The following is a 26,985-nucleotide window of genomic DNA, read 5'->3' on the forward strand; positions in this document are numbered from 1 at the left end:
CTCTGTGATTAAAAGCATGACGGTTTGTTTGCATTTCTACTTAGGCTGATTATTTTTTGCCCTTCCTCCAACTTCAGACACAACCCTGCAGATGACAGGTCTAAGGGTCCCACACTCACTTCAAACAGACATGTACCATGAACAAGGAAGCCGCCCTACAGCAAGAGGTCTCCCACTCATCTACTCCCTTCATTTCCACCATACCACAGAGCTGAGAGAACAAGCACTCTATAACTGTCTGAGAGTTTCAGTACCGACCACTGGGTTATACTGTAACTACAAGTAAGCTAGATTCAATTTCTTCTCTGTCTAAACTTGAAAAATCTGAAGTCTTCAGAAATAACGGTTAAACTAAAATCAGAAGACGTTTTTAGATTCAGGTCCCTATAAGTCCCAACCTGAAAAAAGCCATGGGTTTTGCCTGACTGACAAAGTACCTGCTAGGTACTTTTGAGACTGCTTCCCAGTCATGCTAGCAACTCATGTGGGGCAGAGAAGTAACTCACTGGTCAGTGTTACTTAATACCACAGTAGTAAAAGACCAGAAACTATTGTTTAATGGAAATGAGGTCCCATGATATTTGCAAAGGAGAACAGCCGCAGTAACAACATGTAGGTTCAGCCTGAAAAATAATATTCATATTAGGTAAGAGACAGCTAGCTAACAAATTCGTCGGCATCCCAACTGGCAAGCAACACAATGAATTTACTGCTGTGAAAACACGAAAGAGGGAGCTAGATGTCATGACCAAGATCAGCACCTCAGCTCACTATGGCATGCACTTCTCCCCTCACTTCTCTTTTGGCCTAGGTCAGAGCCTGACTTTTCCTCTGGAAAAATCAGCCCACTGCTCAGCCAGCACCTGTTCGCTCCTGGGGCTAGTTGAGTGCAGCAGAGCTGTCCAGATTTTTGGTTGAAAGGGATGCTTCAGTTGTGGAACTTACAACTTTTAACTGTAAACAAAGCTTCAGCTTGAATGCATCAACAGACCCTAGCCTGCTATTTAAAGCAGTTTTGCCAATGGTCTGTGTTACATTCTGCAAATCTCTGACTACAAGATTGGTGTCTCTTGCTAACCTTCCAGCGCTCACGAACAAGCGAAAACTGGTCACAGGAGCAGGTTAAAGCTATGTTAGGTTACAGCAGCTGGAGAACTCAAATCAAAAGACACTTGCCTCGACAGTTATGCGCACACACTTTCTATAAGCTTTTACTGGCAAATCTGCTGAACTTCAAAACCAAAGCATTTTCAAGAAAGCTTCTGAAATAAGACATTCTATTGTTAATGAAATACGCTACAAAACCGGGCACATCACAGTCAGTTTCACTGCAACATACTAAGGCCACTTAGCCAGCATTCATTTCAGTTTGCTGAGACACATATACAGAAAGAGAGCAAAAGAGCAGGTTGGACAGAAGCGATTACAAGTTTCTTCAGCAGCTGCTCAAAGATTTTATTACATGTAGGAAAATGCTTATTGTGCAGAAAATAATAAGCCAAATGAGTGCTTAGATTCCTGTCTTTTCTGCCCATCCCCATCCCCCCGAATCTTTTGCAGCTATGCAGTTATAGAAGATGAAGCACACTTCCTGGGAGGCTAAAAGAACATGGTGAACTTGCTACTGCCTGGTCGCTATTTTGTTATGATCTTCTTGATAGCTCTGTGAGTGTACAGCTGTTATCGCACCACTGGAAAATGCCGGTGTCTCCACGCAGGAAGCTAACCAATGCAGCTCCCCCAAAGCAAAGTGCACTCTCCAGGCAGGTGGCTTGTGGGTCAGAAAGAGTAGGTCAGCTCATGTGTGTTTAGTGTCAACATTTGTTACAAATATTTGCAAGGCTATCAAGGCACTTCAGTATACAAAGTGCACCCTTTTTTGGACAGTCAAAAAGAAATTACCATGCATGAAAAATGAATATAAATCTCACTGAGTCTTGGCAAACTTTTATAATGTTGAATAACACAGTAAAAATGCATACTTTCTTGTTCAGACATGCCTACCAGCTCACGTCTACAACCTGCCTTAACATCATCTGTTGAAGGTAACAAGAAAAACAACAAGTTGATGGGGTTCTGTTAATAGTTTGGCTAAAACAACAAAGTTATCTTCTCTTTCATAATCTCTGGAATCACAGAAGTCTTCCTTTCTTTAGAAAAATGGCTTTCAGTATTAACAACTTTGCAGTGAGGTGTTTTCTTACTAAGAAGTCTCAGCCATTTTTACTGTGCTTCCTCAACCTATTGTCCCACCCAGTTTTACTTTTTGGTTTTTTCCCTCGAGACAACAAAGGCGCCACAAAAAATTTTCTTTCACGTTTTTTGTTCAAAACCAAAATTGACAACAATCTTTCACTATCATCATGACATGCCAAAACAACGATACATCTCCTCCTATCACCACTGTTTTTCTCCCCTGCAACTGAATTATCACCGGGTGGCACATCAAATGGTAGAAAAACACCATAGTTAGTGTCTGTCAAGTTCCACGATGTTATTCCCTGTGCATGAAAAGAATACAATGAACTTTAGTTTGTACTGCACTAGTAATTCTTTTTTTTTTTTTTCAGTCACAGAATTCTCATGTATTAACAGTTCATGGCATTTCACAAACCTGTGAAATCTTCTGTGTTCCCTTCTGAAGTGAAATACAATAATTTCAGCAGAAATAGGAATTTCATTACGTTTGACTGACAAGCTTGGGCCACATAACTGACTTAACACGCACATGGCATGCTTCCTTTTCTTTCGATTTATGAGCCTCCACTATTGTTATTTTCTTCTGTAGAAACAGAAGCAGAGTCTATTTCTATAGTAATATTTCCATTTTTACCCCACTACTTTTAATCTGAAACCTTCATATAGAACGTCCGTTGTTGCAAGAGTAACTGAAAGTTACTGTGAATGCGCTGCAGTAACAGCCCTCTCGGCAGCCTAATACCACTACCCAAAAAACAACCCTTCAAAGACAGGATTTCTGACAAATACCAACACCTTTGAAAAGGTACTGACAATTGCAATAACACTATTTTCTATATTGACCTACCACTAAATCATGCCATCTCTTACATTTCATTTCAGAGTAACTGCCAGAAAGAGAAGGTTATGGTGTCTTTTTCAATGATCACGAAATTATTTCAGCTATGTATTTTTTTGTTCCATGATTTAATTTTAGACCTCCTTTTTCATTAGGGAATCCACATCTAATACAGAGCAGCCCTACGGAGAAGGACCTGGGGGTATTGGTGGATGAGAAGCTCAACATGAGCCGGCAATGTGCGCTCGCAGCCCAGAAAGCCAACCACATCCTAGGCTGCATCAAAAGCAGCGTGGCCAGCAGGGTGAGGGAGGTGATTCTGTCCCTCTACTCCGCTCTGCTGAGATCCCCGCCTGCAGTACGGCGTCCAACTTCGGAATCCTCAGCACAAGAAGGACATGGACCTGTTGGATCAGGTCCAAAGAAGGGCCATGAAGATGATCAGAGGGCTGGAGTGCCTCTCCTATGAGGACAAGCTGAGAGAGTTGGAGTTTTTCAGCCTGGAGAAGCGAAGGCTCTGGGGAGACCTTATAGTGGCCCTCCAGTACCTAAAAGGCACCTACAGGAAAGATGGAGAGGGACTCTATCAGGGAGTGAAGCAATAGGATGAGGGGTAAAGGATTTAAACTGAAAGAGGGTAGGTTTAAATTAGATATTAGGAAGAAATTCTTTACTGTGAGGGTGGTGAGGCACTGAAACAGGTTGCCCAGGGAAGTTGTGGATGCCCCATCCCTGGAAGTGTTCAAAACCAGGTTGGATGGGGCTTTGAGTGACATGGTCTAGTGGGAGGTGTCCCTTTCCATGGCAGGGGGGTTGGAACTAGATGATCTTCAAAGTCCCTTCCAACTCTAACCATTCTACAACTCTAAACAAATTTAACTATATGAAACACACAACAGTGGAGCAATAACCTATGGCAGAATCCCTTTAAAACAACCACACAAACCAGTGGCGATTATATCACACACCTTTCCATGCAAACAATGGCTTTGAAAGGAAGCTGACATAACACCCAAGTAATGAAAAGTAAGAAAAAACAAACATGAAATTTCCACTTCCTCTACAAATGGTTTCAGCATAGAAAAGGACACAGTCAACAAAATAACATGCTCTGGCTATCTTCTGCTTGTGAAACAGGCTCTGATGAAACAAAACAGACCTCTAAAGACCTCCTCACGTCCTGCTTCTCTGCCTTCTCCCTGCACATCTGAGAGGTGACACCAGTTCATGTTTGAGAGCTTGGCCCTTGGACACATGACTGCTAATGGAACCCAAATAAAACTTCAGACATGACATTTTCAACATATATTATGAAAAACATACCTGCAAGAATTGTTAAGTGCTTCTGATTTTTCATACACCAACCTGAAAATCCTCAAAACAGTTACTGCCAGTGTTTCACAGATGTAAAGATCAGATTTTGTAACTCTAGGGTGAGGAAACATTATGGCAGTTGTAAAGGGTTTACTATACAATGTTGAACTAGCTTATTAAGATAATAAGTTGTTTCTCCTATTACTGTTCAATTAAAACAGAATGAATCACTGAGGCTTTCTTTCCTAATGCAGCTGTCTGGCATATTCACATTTTCTTTTTTTTTTAGGTAGTGAATCAGTGAGGAATGAAAGAACATCTCCCTTAAATGCTTCCTTTTCCTCTCTCACTTCACTGTTCCTCCCCAACCTCCTTAGAAATAACCATGGATAAAAGTGTTCTGACTATATATATACACATCTATATATACACACACACTCTGCATCCATTTCTTTAAAATGGTTTGCTTTGGGTGACTTCTCTTCAATACAAAGAGTCCTGCAGTAACCATTGGTACAGAGGGGAAATCAGACAGAAGCAGCTGCAACGACAGACGAAAATATGCCAACTTTTGGATGTGAACTGCAAAGTATCCCCTTTCAATTATTCCATTTTCTCTGCCAGCCTTTTTCTCTTGACCTCCTCCCATTTCCTGATCCAGCTCATTCCCTATTTAGTTCTTCAAACTCTTATTTCAAAAGGACAACATTCATAGTTCGCAGTCCATACTCCACTGCCTTACAATTCAGCAATGGTCAGTGTAAGTGTCAACCCATAAACCAGATCTTTAAAGGACCATTCAGCAGTACCAAGGACAAAAATTTTCACAGGACATATAGGGCCAAGATCACGGAATTGCACAGACGTGAAGTTTCATTTAAAAGAACTTTAACTTTTCTCACTCCTAGCAGCTAATGCATCTGTCCAGCCAGCAAACTTAAGCAAAATAAAAGAAAGTTGCCTTTACAAATCTGCCAGTGACTCAGCTACAGCTCAAACGCTTCTTGTAAAAAGACAGTGATACCGGTGACATAATTAAAAAGAGGAAATAATGCCTCTCTCTTCTTTCCATCTTCCCCACAGCAGTCTGGGAACTCAAATGAAAAGGTAGAAAGCACCTTTCTCCTTGATCTTTTAACTATAGAAAATCAAATACCTTACAAAGGCCTGTAGGGAAGGTGCGACAGGCAAATAAGAATCACTTGTGAGTTATTTATCCTGTCCTTTCATAGAGCAGCTCCCAATCTTTCCTATTAGTCACTACGCAGAGGGCACCAGCCAAAAACCTCAAGGGTTAACCCAGGGCTTTATTAGAACAGGGAAGACATTGGTCCCGTTCTGAGTATTCTACATAAAAATAAGTGGTATTTTACACTTTCATAGGTAAAACTGATTGACCAAAGATAGACCAGACAATAAGAAGTGACAACTTCAGACAGCAAAAAGGAAAAGGAAAAGGAAATTAAAGCAAGGAAAATAATAATAAAAGACCTTCGTATCCAGGATTTTCAATTAGTAAGGGCTTGGCCCTGGTGAGATATTCAGCAGTCTTCCAAGGCAGGAAAAAACATGAGCTTACTGTGATTTGGGTGGCGTAAGTCCAAGCTTATTCTCAGTAGTAATTCTATCCAAAAACATATCATGAAGTTAAACTGCATATTTATGATATTCTATGAGTAGCAAGGAAAATGTAGTAAAAATACAAATTATTCCTTGCAACTCACTACTAATGTATCTGTTTCCAAACTGCAAATACTCTGGAATGCCACAGAAAAAGTATAGCAGACATTCAGGAGAATTTTAACCCACTGTTCCAAATTATTAACTTGAAAAAAGTGCCTACTAAAGCAACAGTCCCTCTTATGCTTCTTTTCAAGACACTGTCACTTCATTGCCATTACAAAATGGCACTTCATAGCATACCTATTTATTTTTCTACACTAGACTTGTGTACTTTTTAAGAAATCAAGATGAAACACATTAATTTTTAATATTGTATGCAAATCTTCAAAAAAAAGTGACAGAAGCCCAAACTTAATCTCTTTAAGATTGAAGACCTGTCTGAGCCTCTGTCGCTACTATACTCTGCGATACCCTGCTTGTTGTACCACACAACAGAAAGATTATTTTGACCCGATTTAACAATCTATCAATTTTCATAAACTGTTTGCGGCATCAGTTCCATTTCTGATAGGCAGCATGCCTTTTGTTCGTCTTCAGGAACAAAATGCCATCGCTCACCATATTCCGAGTGAATACCCAAGCCTCCGGGAGCCTTGCTTCACCACTTCTGAAAGCAGACAAATGGAGCTCTGCAGCACAGAGCTACAGATTAGGACCCAGCATGCAGTCTCCGTACACTTTGAGAACAACAACTCTTGACTCAGACTTTCAAAATGAGGTAGGAAATAGACGATGACTTTCTGTTTGCTCACCATCACTTCGTTTTGCTAGATGGAGAAAGAAAGCACAGAATTTTTAATAAACTGTCTGAGACAAAGGCACTGTTTAAAAAGGAGCCACTGACTATTTAAAAGGTTGTCACTGACACAGGCTTGGAAAATACCTGCCCCATGACAGACAGACAGCAGCTTCTGCCTACAAGTAGTATGAAAAACTCCCCACTAGACCATACAGAAGGTGACAAAATCCACAGGAGAAGATTCAATTCTGTTTTCTGGATGCAGCTTACCACTCTCAGGTGAATCCCACCAAAGCACTCGTGGTTCAGATCAGCTCCTGCATAGTCTGTTCAAGACTCTGAATTAGGCTTCCTGCTTCTGTTCTCTCCAGGAGGGAACCTGTATATGTTTTAGCTCATTTCACAGTCTGCACATATTCACTCATTTGGTTATCGAAGTATTAGCCGAGGTGATATGACAATTTTGTTCCACTGAGAGTAGATTACATTGAAAACAAGACATGGCTGCAGGCACCAAACGCTGCTGCTTCTATTCGGAAAGCTTTTCTTCCTGCCCCCTCCTTGTTTGTTTCAGGACCTTTGGTCTTTTGTAAGTGAAGAGTGAACAACCATAACACACTAGGAAAGATGAAGAAAGCTGCTCATTTCCCATTTAAACACAATTTTATATATGTTATGTATATACGCATAGCACATAATGTGCCTATTTTTCTTTTTATGACTTAGAAATAAAAATAAACGTAGTGGATTTTTACTATTTACTTGCACTGTTCATTGGATGTCACAAAGTGTTTTGTTAGGCACAGCTTTGGAAAAATCAATAACTAGGCAGGTGCCAGCTGTGCAGCTCCATGGTGCCAGGCAGTCATGCTCCTTATTGCCTCCTAAACTAGAGGGGCAGAAAAGGATGGCTCCACAATTGAACGCCATGAAATTTACACTAGGACAAATGGAATTTAGTGTGATCAAGTGCCCCAGAAAAATTAACTCCTTTTATGTCAACTCCTATTTTCTCCTTATTTGCAGCAAGGTTACGTTACTGGCTTCAGCTAAAATATACCCAGTTTGGGCCAGTTAAAGGTGAAGGTGAATCAAACTCACTCTGTAAATACTAGTGCCTCAAGGAAGCCCCAGCAGACACAGAACCAGTGCCCGATGGTTTGCAATCCTCACAAACATGCTGCGCTATATCACATTAAAACACTTGTAAGAGAATCAGCTCTTCAGTTACCAACGCACCAATGCTGCTTGGACAGGTTTGCATAACATAAAAGTTATTTCCAAAACAAATATCAAAACACAGGCATTAAAATAGTGGGAAAAAGGCGGGGGTAACATTATCCTTCCTGGAGCTGGAGCTCCCATTCTGGGATGACAATATGATATTTGTTTGTGCCTCCTGAGAGGCCAAAGGATAGGGCAGGAAGGGGCATTCTACTGCCTTGCACGTGGTACAGGGTTACTTGGTGCTTGCAAGGTGCCTTAGGGGTCTGAGGACTCAGGGTACCTGCCATACAGATGCTGCCCAAGGAACAGGACCTAAAGCGTTCCTCTTCCTCCTTGAAACAGGAAAGCAAACAAACAAAAACCAAGGAAACCACAGGGCAGCTTCCTATTCTTGAGTGTTGCAAACAACTTCCCAGTTCCTCTTTCCTTGTTCCAAAATCAAAGATGTTTCAGCAAAGGAAGAAGCAGGCAGAGTTAAGAGGGAAGAAGTGGTGATTAAGCAACTCTGCGATCGTCCTGGGTTCTCATGCCCTATTACCATTTTACTTGAAGACTGCATCACTGTGCTGTTTTCCAAAAAGATCAAGACTGCTCAGTTCATTTGTGATTTGGACATGGAGAAGGCGCAGTCTGCCCCTCCTTTACCTGCATAAGGAAGAGCAGCAAGGAGTCATTCAAAGTCAGGGAAAATAAATTCATTCCTACACCTCAGAAATGGTGCTGGACTGCAAAAGCTAATGCTAACTTTGTCCCTTTGTGCATCATTTACTTCCTCTACAATCAAACCCCAATCCTCACTCTCAGAGTTTTCTAGAATTTCCTTCTAAGGAAAGGTAGAGCCAGAAAGAGAGACGCAACACTAATCCCAGCTTCCAGTTCAGTTACTCATCTCCAATTTCCAACAGATGGTTGCTTCCCTCATTGACTAGCCTCTCTGCAGACTCCCAGTTAGGTATGGGACAGCCACATGGCAGTGTGGGAAACAGCGAAGATAATATGGCACTTCCCTTCTGAACCCCTTAAATATGCACTGCACAGATGATGCACGCTATAAAGCAGGGAGGAGAAGAGCAGAAAAAACTACACACTTAGATTATGCCACCCAAAGAACATTCCTCTATTGTGCTGTTCATTGCTGGTCCTTGGTGTGATTTTGGTCCAGGCCAGTCAATGATCTCGCAAACAGATTTTGGGCATAGCTCAGAAATTGGCAAGGGCCTGCGACACTGCAGGACAGCTTGCATGCAGTCACTCTGTTTTGAAGGGTGGGAAGAGTTGAAAGTTACAGACTTGGCTGTTTCATGTCAATTTACTATAGTGCAAAAGAAAGATCTGGGAACTTCACATTCACTGTTAGATACTTATCATTAATAGTCTTACCAAGTCTTCATCTTTAGACCGTGACTGGTTTAGGTCAGCTCTGAGGACCTTAACTTAATGTCTAATGGGAAAAGCAGAATAGGGATCAGGTCTGCTCTACAGTGATGTCCCGTGGGAGTCTTGTAGAATGACCCCTTTTTGAGGGTGAAGTTACGACCAGTAGCAAGACAAACGTTTGAAAGTAGGAGAGTAGCACTGAAAAATGAAATTGTGTAATAGAAGTAAGGAGAGAAACAACCTTCAAGAGAAGACAGGGAGCAGCAACTCCCTGCAAATTACCTGCAGAAAGGATATCAAAGCATCCAGATACCTTGGAAGGAATTACATTGGATTTCAGCTTAGCCTGGTAGGTTTATTTGTAGTGTTTATATGTAAGGTTCAAATGGCACTTACTCAAACTAAATCCCAGGTCTGCATTTCTTGTTAACAGCCTAGCAATAACAGAGATAAATGTTTATAACTGAGGAGTAGTCAGGTCCAGACTCAAATTTATGAGATTCCTGCCAATTTAATCTGAGGTACCTTTGAAGCAGTTTGTGCCCTTGGGTTCTGAAAGGACAACTGACACCAGAAAAGAGTTCAGCAGAAGAACGTGAATGTTATCACAGCACTGGTGACGCCTTCTGTACATAGTTTGAACTGTTCATAGAGGAAAGTGTGCAGAAAAGCTTCAGAACAATATGGGTCATTATATGCATATCTATACAGGTAAATGAACTCATACAGCGGACATTACAATGAATGTTGCAAATGCTTAATTTCAGTTCAGTACACACCACAGAACACACAAATCCCTGTGGAAAAGGCAGGGTGCTGCATGCCAAAGTAGACTGTGCTGGAGTTGAAAACGTTGCTTTATTTTGTTTCTACCACCTCCATGCTCCCATTCAAACACTGACTGTTCTCTTGAAATGTCAGCGTGTGGGGCACGAGGCAACAATTGGCAAAACATATAGATATGCTCTCATCGCTTGATGGAAGCTCAAGCACCTTTCCAGAGTCCCTTGCCAACATAATTAAATCGTGCTGTTATAGATTCTTTGGACAAGGTTCCTAATAAAGCATTTCCTGCCTCATTTCCTGCCAAAATTTAGAAATGCAAGTCAACATTCTTCAGTAATTCATACGTGCTTTGTGGCATGACATAAAACTTTTCATTCTTTTTCTTTTTTTTTTTTTTTTTTTTCCAGTATTGCTGCTGCTTATGTCAAGGCAAGTGTTTAGCACAGGGATGACATAAACATAACTCCAACATCTGTTCTCTGAAGGAGAGGAAAAATGAAACAAAAGAATAAACCATGTTCTTTTACTCCACCCCTTCAAATTCCGCTATTAAAAAAAAGCAGGAAACTTTCTTGCTACTGAGAGAATCACTATCTCTTCCTTTACTCAAAAAAATGATGAATAGAAAACCAAACTCCTCAAATGTTTGGCATTTCTTGCTGAGGCTTGATTGCACAGGTAAACAACTATCAGAGCTGCTGAAACTGATCACGCTAAACTTTATGTCTATATCCCACGAAATGACAGGGCTAACACGCTTAGAAATTAGGCAGCGGTCTGCTCATGTACAGCATTTCTCATAAAGATTTGTGACAAGAAGGTTTTTCCTCAGAGCCATTGGTCCAAATCTACTTTTTCAGAATCTCTGGCATGTGCACGGTACCTGTCAAAGCTTCCCACAATCTAAACCTCCCACATCTCCCTGTTCATGGAAACAGAAAGGTGGATGTGGACTAGTCAAACCCTGGAAACAACCTGTCTGAGACAGCACACTACAAATTAATTGAATAACAGTGCACCCTCATTGAAGCCATACAAACTTAAGCCAGGAAAAGCCTGAAGACAAATGGAGATTCTTGGCTAGTGAACTAAGGTACCTTCCAGTGTCCTCTTGCTGCCTTCCTTTTCTACCAGGCTGCAATCAGACGCAGCACATAAACCCAAGCAGTGCTGCCACACGAGGCCAGGCAAAGATTAATTGCACCAGCGCCTCTGTCTTGTTGCCAGTGAAACCAACTGCTCTGAGCTACAAGTTTCCACGAACAGCCCGACCCTTTTTTTCTGTCAGAGACATGAGTCCTCTTTTGTCCACTCCAGATTAGATCAATACTACAACAGTGCTCTTCAGTGCGACACCTGATCTTCCGACAGCTGGATGAGCCACAGCCCAGCTCTGAGCTCTCCCACTGCCGCAAGAGCTCTGAGGACAGAACTGGAAACTAAGCTCTTTAGTGTATCTCTCCTGAGACCAAGAACCACAACTGTTATCCGTGCTTGAATTTCATTAATAAATTGTTGAAAGTAAACCCAGACTTTTCTCATAAGTGGCTAAGAATCCTCTGACAGGTTCACTTAGTTCTGTGGCTTCCAGCCAAATAAACCAATTCCATCTTTCTCAGGTTGAGAGTTAGCTAAGTGCCTGCATTTACAATTCTTTTTCTCCTGATATAGAGGAATAGACACGAAGAGGGAAGGGGGGGTGGCACCAAATGGTTAAAAGAAAAAAAAAAACCCAATCTAAAATTTGTAGAAGAATGTTTGCTCCAGTGTGTCAGAAATGGAGTTAATGCATGGAGGCTCTGTACAACAGTTGTACCCAACCTCCTGACACTGTGATGGAACAGTTTCTACCTCTGGTAAAGACTGCTGCAGCAAGCAAAAGAGTGAGCAAATACTTTTGACTCAAGAATATGGCAGAGATTCCCCTCCGAGACAGGCAACCAGTTGTAGTACTGTAGTTCCTCTCAATCCAAACACAATAGGTTTTACATCATAACATTTGAAGGTATGTTGCCATGTAAATTTACAGCATGCCACTTATGCCATGAAACCCATGGACGGTTTTTGTCGCACAGGAGGCGCGAAGCAGCTTGCCCCTTTCCACTGGGGCTGAAACACTGCACTTGACCATGGGAAAGGAGCAAGCACCAGCCAGGCTGAGCAGAGCAATGACCTACCAGCAATCCATGCCCTCCCCTCGCACTAACTTGTTAACGGAGTCATGCCCCTCACAGCTCACACTTCAGACACCCCTCCCTTCTCACAAACTAGGGGAACTCTAATTAAACAGGAACCAAAACTACAAAACTATACAAATGTTGAGAAAGCTCAACTCCATATTGAAAGCCCAGCCCCATGTTTATTTCTGGTGCTAATGCAGTGTCTCTTTCTGTCTCCCTGCCAACTGATATCAGAAAGCTGCTCCTGTCTCCTGAGCTAGCTTACAATTCACTGTCTTTCTAAACACTTCTTCAGAGCTGTATAGTGCTGTTGTAAAGGAAAGGAAAAATAAGAGCATCCAGTACCTGCCCAAGCAGGTAGGGATGGGACTCAGAAGGGAGTCACATCAGAAGGGACTCCTGATATGACTATGTCCAAAAGTTCTCATTTCAAAACCCGGGCATCTCCTACTGCCCATTTTGTGTGCCTTTGAAACAACTTTTCTAATCTGAGTAAGTCGAAGTTAAACATTTTTGGTCCTTGTGTCCAAGGACCACTTAAATACAAGTTTGGATACTCCTTGTATCACAGAACTAAAGTGACATGATTCACAGAGATTAGGATTGCAGTTTTGACACTGCTCTAGATACGCTCCAACAGCAGTGACATGCTCTGTACCTGTGCTCATTCTACCATCACTATTTTATTTACAAAGAGCAGAAGAGCACTCTGGCACGACAGAGGCGAGCTGATTAAATCAGAAATAATCAGAGGAAGCCTTAGGACATCATGAATGACCTGCCCATTCACATAGCTCAGTTCCTCAATTTAATGCAATCTTACATGCTCAACTAAGACTGCAAAAGAACCAGAGGTCTATTTAGTGCCATACAGATAGTTGCATTTGTACAGAGGACATCTGTCACCTAAGAGCAGCATTTAAAGTACTGACCAGATGGATACAAGCTTTTAGCACATTAAGCATATTCTGCATTGATCTAGTGACCTGGGGGCAAAAACCTCCAGATATCTCCTTACATGACCTCAAGGCACTGGTCCCAACTCCATCTCTAACCAAGCAGAGCACTTAAAAGTACCATTCTAATGCTTATACTCCTCCTCTCTCTACTGTGACACCATCAGCTGTGTGCTGAACAGAATGAAGAATGAATTTCTCAAAACTTGCCTGTAGCCTTCTCATACAGGTTTGGAGGTGTGATTTAAAAGCGTGGCTTCGAAGCATGTGAACTTTTATAGAGTTTAAAGGGAGCTTAAACAACTAGGCCTTTGTTTCAACTTGCATCATCAAGCAGCGTGAAAAAAAAAGAAAAAGATTATGGGACATGTAGTGGAGTTTTAGCTTTAGCCATTAGTCGTGTTTAAATTAGTTATAAATAGGAAGGGGGAAGAAAGGCCAACAACCAGAATGAATTGGTATAACCAGCTCCTACTCTGAGTTCCCTCACCACTATAAACACTTGCTTAATTATTTTCTAGAGCACGAAGGCCTGTATTCTTAATTGCAGAAATCCACTAAGATTCAGAGTTACTACTCACACCCAGTGACTGGATTTGTTTGAAGGGAGGACTGTTTGTGCTTTATCCTGTGGGAAGTTGTTAACGCCCAGTTATTTCCCCCTCATATTCTCTCCTCACTGACCCCAGAGAGACCACTTGACATGAAAGAGAGTTTTTTCTTTTTGAGACAGGGATATTACAGCAGTATGCACTATACAGTAAAACCTGAAGTATTCAAGAACTTAATAGCTGACACCTTTGGAATTCACTAGCTCTGGTTCCAATCTGTATTAGGGTTTTGCTTTTTTTTTTCCCCACAGATTACAAAATTATTTTCAGAATAATTCCAGATGTCATGGTTCATACAGATATAGCACCCTGCTTGAGTTTAATGCATCTGTTTAACTTGGTTTGGTTTAAACTCTCACAAACATCCAAACATATATTCCCATGAAAAGGAGGAGTAAAGAGCCATATAAATTCCTTGGTATGTAAGTAATTCTACTGACTTCTGTAAGAGAAAGCTGTTCTCGGATCCTTTCTGCACTAGGCAAGAGTCTCTAAATCTCGCTTACCCACAATAGTATAGTTGACAAATATAACTGCTTTTTTTTTTTTTTTTTTTTTCCCCTCTCATGAGCAGTTATTTCCAGATTTGGGATTGGCCAGGCTTCAATCCAGAAAACAGGCTTTTCACGACAATCCCCAAATAACTTCAGAAGTCAGGAAATGTCCTAGTTAGGAAAGGGGTGGATTCATCCTCCCTGAAGTATTTGGCAGACCAAGCATCCCACATCTCCCAAATGTTCAAAGAATCCATCCTTCATTTTCTGCAAGATTTCCAGCTGGGTGTTACACTGACAACCAGTGCTTTATCATAGCAAACCGCTACTCATGCGGTATTACAGGAGAAACTATTGATCATTCAGCAAGTTTTATAAATTGCAGTTGCACCCTTCCTATTGTGATTTATATTGTCATCATAGTTCAACTACACCTCAAGTGTCAAGTCCTCCCCCTCCAACACTAGCTAGAGCACAAGGAAGAAAATGCTCTCATCAAGAAGGCCTTTTGAGCGAGAGCCTCAGGGGGAAGTTATTCCCAAATAGAAGTAATCATGCTGCGGACAGTCTGGAAGAAGATTTACTTCTGCATTTGTCTCAGGATATTTAGAAAACTGATTTAGAGGATCTTTACTTATAGCGTCTGATTGAGTGACAGGAAATCTTCTCACAGTTACCTTGTTACACAGTCCAATCCAAGCTCACCCCTTCGGCAGATCCTGCGACAGGAAGATGGTACTGTAGAACCCTCACTGTGGTGAGGCATAACCTACTAGTGTAAGTACATGGATGAACACTCAGGATGCATATATTGTAGTCCTAGATTTGGTGTCCTGGCATATCCCACGGCAAGCAGTTTAACCTTTGCCTATGTTTCTGCATGTATAAAAAGAACACATAATATCCCAGCTCAGCATGGCACAGCAATTAACAGTTATATTGTAGAGGAATCTGAAGAAACAGAGTATGCACACATACACATCCCATGTATATGCTCTTCAAGAACAATAGCCCTTACATACCTTTGCTAGGTAACGGCTTTGTCATCTGTGGTTTCAAGACTGGGAAAACTAATGGGATACACGCATTTCTCCATTTTTATGCAGGCAACCTACTTCAAAAGAGCTCCAATGCAACAGACCATACAATAAAAAACAACTGTTATTAAAATACTTCAAGTCAGGTGGCAAGTAGCACTTTCCCTGGATATGAAAAGTAGGCAAAGTTCTCTGCTGCCTTTTAGGGATGATGCCTGGGCTATTCACAAATGCAAACTGACATCCAGGTATAGCAAGAACCATTCCTTTTTATGCACCAAAGAGTTTGCTGCCAGTGCTTCTTCCTTCGCATGCTGCTGCCCTGGGCCAGTCACAAAGAAGCAGCTTTAAGCAGCTGTGGTGACAGGGAGTGGGGTTCTCCCAGGTGTTATGAGAGAAGCAACCCCTGCACTTGAGAGCTCAAAAAACCCTGTGTTGAACAGTTACAAAACCCAGCACCCCCCACACGCATGTATCACCTTACAGCTTAGCAACATAAAAGCTGGCTGTGCAAATAGTGTGCATAACCCAGTTCCAGCACTGTCAAACAAACATAAAAACTTGTCTGAGCAAGCTGGGACAGACAGCTGGGTTAAGAACAGTTTCTACTAGCTTCCCTGAAGTACCTAATAATATAGGCAGCAATCCAGCTTTTTTAATATGCAACTTCCATGCCCCTGGCTGAGTCTTTTGCTGGGATGGAAACGGGATGGACAATTTCCTACTGCTTTCCAGTTGGTGAAATCCTATTAGAGTAAACAAAACTGTTTTCATCAACCAATTTCAAAGATTCAGACAAAACAAGTGTATTTCTCTTGCTGACAGTTACCATTATAAGCACTGTGGAAACATTTCATCTAACTATGGGAATATTTCTTCCCAGGAGCCGCTGTCACAGGCAGGTTAACACCTAGGTAAGAACCACTGGCATAAGCATAATCCAGAGAAATCTTCAGTAACGTTTCTGAGAAAAGGAAGTTCAAGGAAAACCTGACAGACTAACACCTGACTGACAGGCCCATGAAAGTGATACAGCTTCAGCCCCTGCTTGAGCAAGCAGGATACTCTGCAACACACAAAGCCAGCCACCTCCAGGCAGTGAGGGTATGCAGTTTTTTTTCCCCTCATGCAACACCGTGTTTGGCCACACTCATTTACCACACCACTAGCTTATCACACAGGAACCCGTTTCCTGAGCCGAGGAAACTGAAAGGACTGTGTAAAACTTCTATATCACAGCCACCGCAAGTTAATCCATTTCAAAGTTATTCAAGTTTAAAAGTTATACAGAACTTGCCAAATAATTCTTCCAAGGAGTTACTTAAATCATATTGTTAAAATATATTCTGAGTAGTTGCCAGTTAAAGATCTAAATGTTTTAGAATTACTTTAAAATTTACTAAGCTAGTTGTCTCACATAGTATATTTATTCACACTAGACTTTTCAAGTATTTTTCTTGCATGTCATAGTCCAATATTATTCCTTTAAACAATTACACACAGTTTCAGTGTCAAATCCTACTGAACTCCCAAGACAAAGAAATTTTGGGGAAAGAAAGGCAAGAAGTTCAAACTATGTCTTCATTAAGATCAAAGACTTTATGGTTATTTAACAGAAAGCTTTCCTGGTAACTAAAAAACCATCTAATACCTGAAAATCCTAGTCAACGCGAGGTACGTGTGGTTTCTTCTTTTTTCATCATCCTCAGCTACAGACTGATTATCTCATTTTCCTTCTGTCCCCAACCTCAGATGCTCCTTTTACAACCAGAAGTTAAGTACAACCTCTTCTGCCATTGAACAACTTCCTGATTCTCCCTCTTTGGTGGCAGTCACATCAGTCCTCATGACATATGACCAAACCCGAGTTCATACTAATAGAATTGTGGCAGCTGTTTTTCAGTCCCTTCTTGACATATCCAAGTCACAAGTAAAAGATCACCTATAATTAGCCCTGTCTTGTTAGAAATAGCCAATGACGAGGTTACTTTTAAAAATCAGAACTCATGTATCTTTTAGTGATTTTAATCATTTAAATATTTGAAGCTGGCATTTCCTTAAAAAAAAAAAAAAAAAAAGAAAAGAAAAAGACGCTCATATAAACAACTAGCCCTCTCTTCAGGACAAAAAAAGGCTCAAGATTACTTATCTTGGATGTGTTGCAAACAATAACACCAACCACAACAGTCTAATCAGTAACGGAAACTCCACTCAGATCCTTGGAACAAGAAATTCCAGTTTTGGCCCTCTAGAAAAGATGCTACGGTTATTTCCTCATCTGAAAGGTCTCCTATGCGTATGTGCCGGCTTTCCTGTACAGTATACAATGGATGAAGTATTTCCCTTAATGGGGTTTTTCATCCAAATGACCCCTACTGTACTTGCTTCAGCAGACAGGATAAATCTGTTCAATCTTCCTCCTTGCAGAACTACCCCAGTCACATCTGTCTTTTCTCTTTCAAAGGCCTAAAAAAAGGTACAGGTGGAGAGAAGAGAAAGAGGCAAAGAACAGAAGAAGGTAATCCAGTCTTTTATGATTTAAGGCATGTTAACAGAAGGGATGGTTGACTGATTATGATTGTACTCTGTGATTCTTGTGCCCCTTATTCTTTCCCCATCTCCACTAGGAAAGCAAAACCTGTCAGGAAACTGGTGAGTCAGCATGCTGCTGCTGTTTGTCTTAGCTACGAGGCATTGATTTTTTTCCCAACGCTTTGATATAGGGTCACAGGTATCTTAGCTAAAATCTTTACTGAGAGCAAGGGGGTGACGGCAGCAAAAGCTGTTAGTTTAAACAAAAAAGTCAATTCTATTTTTACAGTATTTGTTTAGACATTTAAATTTTCTGAGAGACCTGAAAGGCAAAAATACAAAAAAGACTTTTTTCTTTAATCTAAGATAAAAAGGAAAGGACAATGCATGCTCTTCACAAAATCTTCTTTCAAAAGTCACTATTTCCCTGTAATAAGGTATCTTACACATGCATACGTCACAAGAACTAAGGCTGAAACGTAGAGTAATTCCAATACATTGAAGGAGTTTTTAGAAGGCAGCACTTTTACCTCTTTAGCACTTGTCAAGAAACCAGGCCCCTTTCAACTCACCTGAAATTAGAGAATGAAAAGTCACCAGGCACTTTGAAACTCTCAGCAAAGCCATTTGGCCAGAAAAATCTTAAATTGTCTTGTCAGTACTTCAAGATTAACATCAACCAAAAAAGAAATTTGGTATATTTTAAAAACAAAAATGCAAAGGTGGCTCAGGAAGCTCAGAGGTCTCCCCCCTCCCACAGAAGAGCTCCATAAAAGGAATAATAATATTTCAATCTGCAGTGAGGTGTAATCAAAGAATTTCTGCTTAATAGGCTGGAGATTAGTTATGAAGCAAAACACAGAGTCAGACCATAAAAAGTTAATTGCAAATCACTGTTTTCTTGTTTCCATTGGCAGGAAATAGTGAAATATTTCCTCTATAAAAACATGGGCGAGCTATTATGTAGAATCTACCATTAATAGAGTGGAAGGAAGGGAAGTACAGAGCAAAGAAGTAAGACCATGCTAAGAAACCAATTGCTTCTGAAAGAGACAAAGTCACTGGGCAGGAAAGGTATGTACGTTGACATGTAAGTCTGAGATTTATGGTCAAAGACAGCTTTAAGACAGACCACTTAAGAGCTGTTTTAGGTTGTGAATGAAGGTAACACCAGGTGCTATTTACTATATACTTTGTAAGAGGCTTTGAGATATGCAGGTGAAAGAGCTATATAATTCGGACTGCTAAGAAATTCACATTACAGTTAGCAGTGGACAACAGGAGTCTCTTAATGATTTCTGGATGCATCATTGACACAGAGATGCCCCAGAATATTTCATATCCTTAGCTCTGCTCAGCAGTTTGTAGGGATGAAGCAGCATTCAGTATAGTATATCATACTTCTCAGGCTAAGCACAGAAACGACGCTGAATGTATGTCATTTAATACAAGTAGAAACAACTAAGCCCTATTAAGTACATGATGTGCTTTTCATTTTATGACCTCTCTCTGCATGGACCTTTCCTGAAAACACTTTTTCTAGTCATGAGATCCCTCAGGTTCCACTCGCCATGCATTGGTAAATAGCTCCTCCTTTGGTAGTAACACACAAGACTATCTGAAGCATCCTCTTCAGATCTGAAACTTGACAAGCTACGGTACAGAGGTGCTTAAAGCTCTTTGTGTCTTTGTGGCAATAATCTCCAAAGCACTCTTCAGAGAGATTCTCAAACTGGATTTTCAGCAGCGTACTTTGTTACGGAAATAGAAGGGTGAACAAAAATACATCAAACAGTGATTACAGCAACTGTGTCGCCTTGAAATTGTTCTAGTGGTTATTTTTTCCTCATCAATTCTTACTTAAATTCCTTTAGAAAAAGTAAAGTATTTTTTGTTTGTTTTTAAGGTCAACCACCATTTCAGAAACAAGAGAATTTGTAATGGACTACTTTAGCTCTGTGTTCCTCCTGGGCTTCATATACTCTTTCAACACACTAGCACCAATATCTTTGTTACGGAGGACATTTGCTTCTGATGTTTAAGTATCATTCCCCTTCATCCACATCATGCAAGACTCCATCAAAAATCTTGACTCGGCAGCTATTGCAATTGTGATTATTAGGAATTAAAGACCATGCTTCATCTTTGCTTGACAAAGCACAATTTCAGTCAATAATGGAAAATTTCTCTCTGCTGTAATACTTCCTGGAAATACAAGCACAAACAAAGATAAGCTTTGTGGAGTTAGGCTATGCTGCTTTGGCTTTCTAAAGCAAGCACAAGCTCAAGTGTTCACAACATTACCTATTTAAAGCATTACTACGACAAATTTGGTAAAGCTACTGCCAAAGAAGTGGAAGTCAAAAACAGAGAGACACAAAGCAGTGATCTTGGTTCTATGACTGACTGAAGGCACTTGTCCATGCTGCTTTCCCACTTTGAGATGCACAAAAGCCACAACCTGTAGAAGACAGCAGGATTTACAGCAGGGAGACTCAGAACGTGTGCAATACAGTCAATAAGCCAGATATTCCTAACTGAATTTAAAATCAGGTGTGTTCTCTGTGCAGTCACTCTTTGCTTCCAGGTCAAGGTAACTAGAATACCACAGCCACAACCACAACCCCTTTGACTAATCTCTATCACAACTCTTCTGTGGCTCTGCTTGTCACTGTTGTGACTAACATTTGGGTTAGGAACGTGTTGGCAAGGAGTCATCTAGGACTCGGATGAGAGCAGGAAGCGTGGGCATTGCGTACAAATATGACTCAGATAAGGCACAATATCGATTTTACCTATGAAATGAACTCAAAGTTTTCTTAAACAACTCCAGGCCTGCACATCCTGAATTACTTTCTAGAAAACAGGTCCCAGGTTACTGCCAAAAGCTTCTGCTGACTACTGACCAAATCCATTAAGTCTAACCCTGCAAATCAATGAAGGAAGAGGCCACAAGAGGAGGCTAATCTCTTCTTTCTTCCTAGAAGAAACAGATGGCCCAGAGGGAAGGCAGTATTGTAATAATCTCCAAGTTATAACATAATCTCCTCTAGCAGTGCTTTCTTAAGAGGCAGTATAACCTCTTCCAGTTCACATCCTAATATCCAACTAAAGACCTTCACCAGTCCTCTGCAGGGAAGAGGCCTCAACACACATACCCAGGTATGTCCCACCCAGGCACACCAGGTAAGTCTGCAGCTGTTCTGTCAACTGACATCAAATTCACATACTTGCAGATCACATGTTATTTTTTACCTAAAGCCCCTACCGCACTAATGAACTACAACATTCTTAAATCGCAGATTTCTTTCAAGATGCGACATAAAGTTCACAAGGTGGCATTGCTCAAGATCACATTAGTTTGGAACAGCAATTTTAGTGTGTGTATATCTCAATGAGTGATAGAGAACAGGCATTCTATTCGGCATTTCAGACTGACAAACCAGGACCGTTCAGTACAGCCTTGAAAATAGGGCATGGCATCGGTTTGGTCAAGATGTTCCACACAAAGTGTTATAAACTATAACCCCTAAGTAATTAACCTGAAAAACTTTAGATACACTAGTGTGGTGGAATATATCAGCTGTGCATTTACAGTGGACCATTCCTTAAAGACTGTCCTTACACTGGGAACATATATCAAAGCATCCAGTTCAGTCATTAATAAAATTCAAGCCAGCTCTTTTAAAGTAATTATTTCTGAATTGTTGATTACCAAAAAAAAAAAAAAAGTGATTATCAAAGGGTTTACTCAGAATAGCATATATTTTTATTTGTAGAGTGGGAAAGGATAAGGGCAAAAAGGCAAAATCTGAGATCTGGGTAAAGAGTGTTTGCAAACTTCTAAGCAGAAAAACAAGATTACTATGTTATGACACAACTTTTGTTTAAAGATTAATGAAAAACAGCCAAATGCATAGTTTTGCAAAATCGGGTTAGTATAAGTATATACTCAAGTAGGGACATATCTAAGGACACATCCTTTTGCTTTGCCAGCAAAATTAAAAAATACTAAGAGTAATTAAACTTGGTGTACTAGCCAAAAGTCTTAAGCTCAGATAAATACAGAACCTTAAAGTTAAGGCAGCTATTTGAAGAGTTCCAACTTTCAGCTACTTTTAGTTACTACATCAAATTTAAAGATTATCACTGCAAAATTATCCGGCCCTTCAGAATATCCAGCCCTTGGCTCTGAAAGACCAACCTGGCTTTATCGGTGCGTACAACTGGGTGCAAAAGGTTTCATATCAGACTAGCAGGCTTTAAAATACTCCACATGCTAATCATTTGAGAGAAGAATCACGTTACTGAAAATAGGTTTATATTGACACTTCCTCACCAGTCCTTAAGAGAAACTAGCCTGAGTTGAACTGGTGAGTGGAAAAAATGCCCCTTGCTCCCTGCAGACAGGTATTTCACAACCTCCAGCACACAGAACAATAAGCCTAAGCTTTTAAAAAGTGCTAATATTATAAAAATGATTTGGTAAAGCCTTTCATTCTCAAACAGTTGGTCTCTTGACAACGTGTCTCTGCAGCTCCTAAGCACACATATAATAAAAACCTCATCAAGAACAGATCCCTGCAAAGGGACAGATATGTAGTTGGAAGCTGTGAAAGTTCACACTTCAGAAAAATCAAACTAACAAACTGCTGAGCCCTGTTAATTGTTTTTTAAAAAAATACACAAAAAAACCACCCAAAACACAAGCTGTAAATAGCCTATCAGACAGATTCTAAAACTTGGACTGATCTGTTTAACAGCAGGCTTTACTAACCGGCCATAGATTTCTTACATAAAAGTATGTGGATTACATTTTTTTATTTCTAAAGCATGTGAAATCTCGTGAAAGAATATTGAAATTGGCAGCATGCACATGCTTCTAAAAAAATCACAAAGAAATACTTTTGTCATTTTTTTTGTCCATAGATCAACTCAGAAACCAAACTTCTATGACAGACTAGCACAGAAACACGTACACAAAGCCAAAGACTAAGCTAGCGTCTTGAGGTGGCTCATTAAAAGTACTACTAATAAAAAAAATAATCTACCTGGTGCTTGAAAGAGCATAACAGAAGGCAGAGCATGCGTGTGAGCTGGGGGAGCACAGAGCCAGCAATGCTCTTCCAACACTATACCAAGTACATGGGTTCTCCACAGTAACAGGCAGCTGGCACGAAACATATTTTTAAAGGAGCTGTACGCCTTAAAGTCCTCTCCACGTGAATAACATCTCTTCAGGAGATCACCAGCTTAGATGTTCGTTTTCACAAGACAGAAGAAACCAGCAGTAGCAACAAAGCCTAGGTTGTTTGGTTGTGATGTTTTGTTTTGCTTTTTGGAGAAAAGGTGGGAGAGGAAGCAGGTAGAATTCCTTCAGCAAAATTTATTTGTTTTATTGTTCCTGCAGCACATTACATTAGAGTCAAGCTCACGCATGAAGTGTCCTACAAGGACAACTTCAGAACACCTAGCTCTGCTCTTGTGTGGGCAGCACAGAAGAAGGATGCAGCCAGAAAGGCACTGAATCACATTTCCTCCAGGGGCTAACAACAGAGCCATTCCAACACCTCTAAGGGCTTGTATTCAGTCCTTTAACGGAAGAGATGGACTAGTGGATCGCTTCATAGAGTTTTGTAATTCTGTAAGTCAAATTAAAGAACTCAGCTGACAGGAAAGTTTGGCCTTTTTTCAGAACCAACTGAAGAGATTAGATCTCTTGCAATTTTAGGTGAGAAATTTAAGGGAGCAGTTCACAGGCACTGCTTAGCCTTTGCTTTCTGAAATATCATCATGATGACTCAAAGCACACAGCCTAGTATTAATCTGCCTTTTTTTAAAAAAAAAGTCTCTTCCAGTACTTATTTATGCCTAACAGTACAAGGAACTAATAGGCCTCCATTCCCAAAATCTTGGAATCTGCCCTCGACTAAAGCCATGAAGAGAACTGCAGCTGACTTAACTGATAAACACAGCCTGCTTCAGAGTTCCTTGGAGTCCCAAGTTTTACAGCCCCCAAACAAATCAATCTCTTTCTTTTACTGGCTGTATATAAAACATAACATTTGCTTCAAGAAGTGCTTGTCCAGGAGTCTTTTGAATACAAAACAGGGAAAGTCACTAGTGGGGGGGAGGAGGGGGATGAGAACCAGTACCTTGTTGGGTTTTTGTATTTTTCTTTTGTTAAGAGTGCTGACCCATTAGAGCTAAAACACCCATCTCTAACTGCTTACTACATCAGTGAAAACAAAGAAAGAAAGAAAGAAGGAGGCAAAACTAAAATTGCCGTCTTTGGCAATCTAGGGCTTCTAATCATTAAGTCTAACACAGAACAGAAGAACAATAAAAAGAGCAATTGCATTGTAAATTTATGTACCATGCACAGGTTATGGAATGTAGTGCAATAGGGCACTGTGCAGTGATAAAACTGCATTCCTTACAAAGTTAACAGCTTTAAGCTCATGATTTGTACATGCGGGCAATACTGAATGACCTTCATGCTTTCCAACATTCACTAGAAGGCAGATTTATTTGTAATCACAAGTCAGCTGTTTTGTTTTGGGGGATAAACATGTAGTCGGGAGAACAAAGGTTTAAACTCTGAATTAAGTAGTAAATGCAGAGACCAGTACATTAGCTTTAAAAGCTGAATTTGAAGACTGTACTCCAAAACCCAGAGTGGATAACATTAGAATCTGAGTGAACCCTGACGGAACTGTTGTTTGCTGATCCCTTTTTTTTTCTTTTATAAGAGAGAGAGAGATTTTCATAGTTCAGCTCCATTATAAAACAGTAGCCTCTCTAGCATATGCCTTATGTAAAAACATGTCCAGTTTCAACGTAAGAGATCCAATGTTCACAATGTAGAAATAGTTATATTACTCAGCAAGACAGACATAGTACAAGACTATCCTTTTTCTAACAAAGAAAATCTAACAAATTTTTCTTTTAAACAAACATTGCCTGTCTCTTGTTCCCAATTTTCTTAGACAAGAAATAAATAATAGTTTGGAGAAGGCGCCTACTAAACTGGACTGCAGTACAACTGAGCAGTATCCTAGGACAGTATTATTAAAATAACCAACAGCTGTTCATTGCACCAAAACCATCCCCAGGATACAGTGAACAGTAAATACTCTTTTTTTTATTAACAGACCAAAGCAATAAACCTTAGATTATCTAAAACTTCCACATAGTTCTTACACTGCTGAAAACCAAGTTCTAATTTAGATTTAAAGGAAGTAAAGAGCCTACATTAAGCAGAAGTATTTCTGGATATGCAGAGACATAAGGGAATGGGACAGGATTAATCATTTTTCCTGCACATCCAAAATCAAGACAGTGAAGAAGTATATAGAAGCATACAGTTCCTGATGTTCCAAAACAAATGGCAAAGAAAGTCTTATTTACAAGCATTTGAGATGAGGCAATAGGCTGCTGGTTTTCAACTTCCTAGGGGTTGCAGTAAGGAATTTAATTACTCCTTCACAATCTGAAGTACCCCGTTCTCACGTACCCATACAAAAAACCAACTGCTAAGTGGGATGAGACAGCTAAATACTGAACACATAGCAGTTTTAGTACAAAATTGCCAATGGAAACACACGAGGCTCTGAGTTCGTAAAACCACAGAGGTCTTTATATAAGGTTAATGGTTTGCTAGCCAAGTGCCAAGGTTCACAAAACGGGTTATTTTTTGTTTCTTTTTAAAATCTGATTTGAACTTTGTGCATTTTTCCTTACAACACTTCACTAAAATCTCAAGAACAACCAGATGGGCTGAGGATATTTTACCTATAGGTGTTTTCAAGCACCTTATTAATAAAATAAGCGACCACAGGAAAGCCTGAATACTCAGCCCTTTAGATTCATACTCCAGTTTCCTGCTCCTGGGTCAGGCAACATGACAGCAATCTGAGCACAGTACTTGGATGACTAACACTGAAACGGGTTGAAAACAGCAGCAATCATGACAGAGACAATAAAGAAGCCCGGCAATCACACACAGCTCCAATGAAAGAAAAATGATTAAAAATCACTTCCAAAAACCGCAGAGAAAAAACAGCTATGATGCTAAAACATACTTTCCTAACGGCCACTTTTCACTAAATGGATTATGTATGGTCTTAACAATATGCATATAAATAAAGCATATGGCATAAGCAAATGTTAGCATAAGATCTTGGACACCTTTAAGAATGAAACTTTAAGGCAAACAGATTACAAAGTGCTGTAATAAAAACACTGTATGTCAAAGAAGGTGTGTGTGGTGTTAAAAAATAGCTATCAATTAAAAAACCCGTCTCGTGAAATGAAAGACACAAAGGTATATTCAGCTAAAAGAACATAATCTTTAGAGATCTTAATATAAGCCACTGTCTTTACTAAAGTACTTCAAACAGAAGATTCCTCTGAAGCTGATCATTTGTACAGAGACCAAGGTAGAGAAATAATGGGATAAGAGGGCAGAAATGCACTGGGTGTTCAATGGGGATGCACTGAAGGGTACTTTTGGATGGCTCTCCCTCTCTCCTGGTGCACAGATGAGGGAGACACACAGAACATGTACAAGGTAGCTCCTTTCCCCAAAAGATTTCACCTCAGGTCTCCCAGTAAGATAAACAGTAAGGAACATATGAAAGGGTGTTCAAGGGATGTTTTCTGCGATGTGCATAAAACTATCAGGCAGCCTAGGGGGGTAAAACAAGGGGATAAGCATGAGGACTGGTGGTCTGGTGTGCCTCTCCTCAATTGCTCTGGAGAACAATTCCAGCTGGAGGAAAAGGGGTGCACAGGTTAGGGCAAAGCTGATTACAAAGGCAAACTTGAGACTAGGGTACGGTGTAATGGGTACTAAAAGGTTGCAAGTGAGGTCTGAGATGAAGACTAAATGTTTAGAAAAAGAGAGCAAGTGGTGCAAATACATAGGCTTGCTAAGGGGTCCACAGAAGCTGCTAGAGCAAAAGAACATGGGCTGAGGGTGCAGTGCACTGGGTACGTGGGAGGGAAAGA

At 40.4% G+C, this 26,985-nt stretch overlaps 1 protein-coding gene across 1 annotated transcript in view; it reads right to left on the reverse strand.

Moving 5' to 3' along the window:
• HS6ST1 (heparan sulfate 6-O-sulfotransferase 1) overlaps positions 1-26,985 on the reverse strand; it is a 192,786-nt gene that overhangs the window by 164,807 nt on the left and 994 nt on the right. The window lies entirely within an intron of this gene.

This window comes from Charadrius vociferus, unplaced genomic scaffold (assembly GCF_000708025.1).
Source record: "Charadrius vociferus isolate BGI_N301 unplaced genomic scaffold, ASM70802v2 scaffold270, whole genome shotgun sequence".
NCBI lineage: Eukaryota > Metazoa > Chordata > Aves > Charadriiformes > Charadriidae > Charadrius > Charadrius vociferus.